This window comes from Argiope bruennichi, chromosome X1, assembly GCF_947563725.1.
Source record: "Argiope bruennichi chromosome X1, qqArgBrue1.1, whole genome shotgun sequence".
Lineage (NCBI taxonomy): Eukaryota > Metazoa > Arthropoda > Arachnida > Araneae > Araneidae > Argiope > Argiope bruennichi.
In genome coordinates this window covers 57,988,478-57,992,263 of record NC_079162.1, presented here as the reverse complement: position 1 = coordinate 57,992,263, position 3,786 = coordinate 57,988,478, and the positions used below count along the sequence as shown (strand labels likewise).

General features: G+C 31.8%; 1 non-coding gene across 1 annotated transcript; it reads right to left on the bottom strand.

Annotated features, from left to right (window-relative positions):
• Positions 1-3,294: 3,294 nt before the first annotated feature.
• Positions 3,295-3,367, bottom strand: Trnat-cgu (transfer RNA threonine (anticodon CGU)). Its single transcript has one exon. It is a non-coding gene; the product is annotated as a tRNA-Thr (tRNA).
• Between the last annotated feature and the right edge of the window lie 419 nt (positions 3,368-3,786).

Genomic DNA, 3,786 nt, shown 5'->3' with positions numbered 1-3,786 from the left:
GAGGATTGAGTCCTCGACCACCAATTTACAGAACATGCGCCCTAATCACTACATTACGTTGCTCAAAGTACGATTTCCAAAACCTTCTTATGAAATAGAACATTTCGTAAAAATGAGATAAATAAAAACAAATCCGTTTGGAAGTATTCATTTCATTACTAACATTTAATTATTAAAAATTTTAATGGGTTTAAATTCAAAAAAAAAAAAAAAACGTTTCGTGCCACCAATGAGATTTGAACTCATGACCCCTGGTTTGCGAGACCAATGATATAAACGCTGAGCTATAATGGCTTGTGCATAAGTAATCCAAAAGCCCGTTTTGATGTAAAATTTGACATGAAGGAAAAAAAAAAAAAAAAAAGAAACAGAGAGAGAGAGAGAAACGTTTTTATTTCGAAATACACTTCCTGTTAAGAGATTTTTTAAAGATTTTTTCTTTTACATAGAAACTCTTACAAAAATCTTAAGTTGCATTTCGAAGCACAGCTACCAACGAGAATTCAACGATGCCCCATTGACGATATCCGTGCTCAAAATAGTGAGCTATGGTGGCGCACACCAGACTCTAAAAAATATATTGTAATGTAATATCCAGAATTGTAATGCTGTAAATAATTTTGAAAATTTTGAAATGAAATGTTTTATACATAAAAATAGCACAAAAATTTACAAATGCAATCGCGGTACTTTCCGTTTAGTCCATAATTGAAAGACGATTTTCCAAATAAAATGCTGTATGTATTGCTACATCCCAAAATTTATGAAGTAATTTAACTTCTGAGAGCATACATCTGATCATTTCAGTCTAGGATCTATTTATGTTCCGAAATTGCATTTTGAGATGGGCAGTAGGGTACAGTTAGTTCATAATGTATACCGAGTTCTGATAAGTAAATTTCTATCTCGTTACCTACATATTCACCTCCATTATTAATTCTTAATGTTTCATTTTTTCTCCTAAATTTTATATTCTGTTGCAGTGATGTATTTTTGTTTGTTTTTTGTTTCGTAAGCTCTTCAGTTTCCATTGACAACAAATAAATCGTGCTGTAATCATCAACTAAAGGGTGAAAATATGATTTCCCACCTATTGAATATTGAAGAGGACCACAAATGTCAGAGCGTACCAGTTCGAGAGGTTTTCTTGACCTTTATTTAACTGTTTTAGGACATCAGTTAATTTAATATCAGTTATTGACATATCAGTTTATTTTGATTGAATACAGTTTTCACATGAAGAGTTATGATTGCAGTTATCGATTTAGATACCGCTTGCTAACATGTAAAAATAACTGTTTAATAAAATTATAATTTTCGTGGCCGAAAATTTCAACAGTTTTTATTTTCGCAACGAAACGCCATCTGGTGGTAGAAATTTTACTTACGGAATTATCTAAATTAACTTCATAAAAAGAATTATTTATTTTTCCTTCTAACAACACTTTATTTTATTGCATTATTTTACATTTATTCTTCTAAAAAATCATTCTGCAACCATTCCCAGTTATCTTTTTTTTAACAGATAGTAAATTTATTTCTATTTCTGGTACGTCTAAAATATTTTTCAAGAGAACGTTATTTTTCCATCCAAGTTCAACTCTGACCTAGATTTGGCGATTTACAACCATTCGCAACTAATACTGATCCCATTTGTTCGCAATTTATCTCTGTAAAAAAATGTTAAGCTTTGAAGATGTAAGAGCCACTACTAAAATCTATGACTAAGCTGTCTGTTTTGTTTCTATTGGCGAATGAATAAAGAATATTCGGCGTAATTAATTGTTGAATATTTATTCATTTCCCGTTTCATCCGCTAGGGTTTGAAAGCAGAAAGGGGATTTATCGTCTTTTTGCTTAGAGTGGGGGTTATTTTATTTGAATGTTTTCGTAGTATTCTCATTGATTTGTTTACTTTTGATGAAATTAATGCTCAATTCATCGTCTGATCTTGTTTTAAGATCAGTAATTAAATTATCGAAACTTTTTGATAATGTGTATAAGAGTAAAGCGAAGATGTGGTGTGAGTCGTTTATGTTTTCACCGATAGCAAGGAGCCTATCGATTCATTTCATTAAATTCATGTTGTGATTATTCAAATTGCCGCTTTTTTTTTAGTTTTATGCTATAAAATTGTCTTAATAAAAATAATTTGCCAGTTAGATTTGATATTTCATGAATTTTCTTTAGTGTCTTCCAAGTTGCTTTTACTGTTTTTTCGTGTCTTACATGGATAATTTGATTATCTTCAGTGGATAAATTTATGGTACCTCTGGCATTTTGACCGTGTTTCTGCCAATCGTCGGGTTTTGATTCCAGTGTTTCTTCTGTAACGAGATCGTCTAGATCTCCGTTGCTGAGAAGCTTTTCTGTTTTGAACTTCCAGGTAGCATAAGTACTAGAGGTCAATTTATCAAAGTTATTCTCTTTATTTATTAATGATGACGTTATTAATTTATTTGTGATTGACATGTATTAATATATGTTTACTTAATGCAATATAAATAGCGCTACAGTATGTATGTAAGGTTATTCACATTTCAATCTCATAATCCTTGTTAGAAAACCTTACAAAATTTTATAGATAAGTATGTGAAAAAAAGGATTCACTTACTTTCCATTTTCTGTAGCAGTAATATGCATCTAAAATAACAATAATTAGTAAACCAGTTGTTAATAAATAAATAAAGACAGAAGTTTTTAAATTCCAGAGTTTTACATTCAATAACGCCATCTGTTGGGCGTAATAAACAGTTGTCAATTTTTTTCAAAGTAAAACATGTAAGTCCAGTAGTTTTATACGTAAAAGTACCATAAGAATTTACAAAAGCAATAGCAATAAAATGCCTATATGCTCCAATACCCAAATCTGCCACCAAGGAGGTTTAATTTCACGAAACGTATTTTGTAACAAAATTGCCGTAACCTCTGGTCTATGGTGGTGCACGGCAGACTTATGAAAAGACTTGTTCACATGTAACGACATAAAACAGAAAAGCATGATTTTTTCGGAAGTATACTCTTCTTGAATAATTTCTTTATGGAAAACTTTGCATGAAATCTCCCTAAAATTTTTATATAGAAACTTAAATTTGTGTTCCATTATAATGCCCAACCACCATTGAGGATTTACAGAACCTCGACTCTACAGGATCGACAGAAACTCGAATTATGAAATAAACCATTGCGCAAAATTGAGAAAAAAAATAAAAAATCCCTTTCGAAGTATTCATTTCATTACTAACACTCAATTAACAAAAATTTTATTGGGTGAAAATTCATGAAAAAAATTTCCGCCACCAGTGGGATTTGAACCCACGACCTCTGGTTTACGAGACCATTGCTCTAACCGCTGGGCTATGGTGGCTTGTACTCAAGATTTACAAATTCCATTTTTGATGAAAAACTTGGCATAACAAATAAAACGTTTTTATTAAATAATTTCTCAAAAGATCTCTTCTTTTTCAGGGTTGCAATACAAAAGAAAAAAACGGAAGCGTTCGCGTAGCGTTTCGAGTACAGCTACCAGTGAGAATTGAGCTCACGAACCCTGGTAGACAAGACCGTAGTTCAGTGCTCTAAACACTGAATGCGTTACTATATTTCAGTGTTTAGAGCATTGAACTACGGTAGTGCATTCCAAACTCTAATCAGCAAGAGTGGTTTCCAAATTTTCTGGCATGCTCTTTTATAAACTTCTCATGTCAGGGAACGTCTTCCATGGCACTCGCATACAATAGTTACGGAATATTAACATTCGGCTTGAATTTAGCATTTTTACTGAAT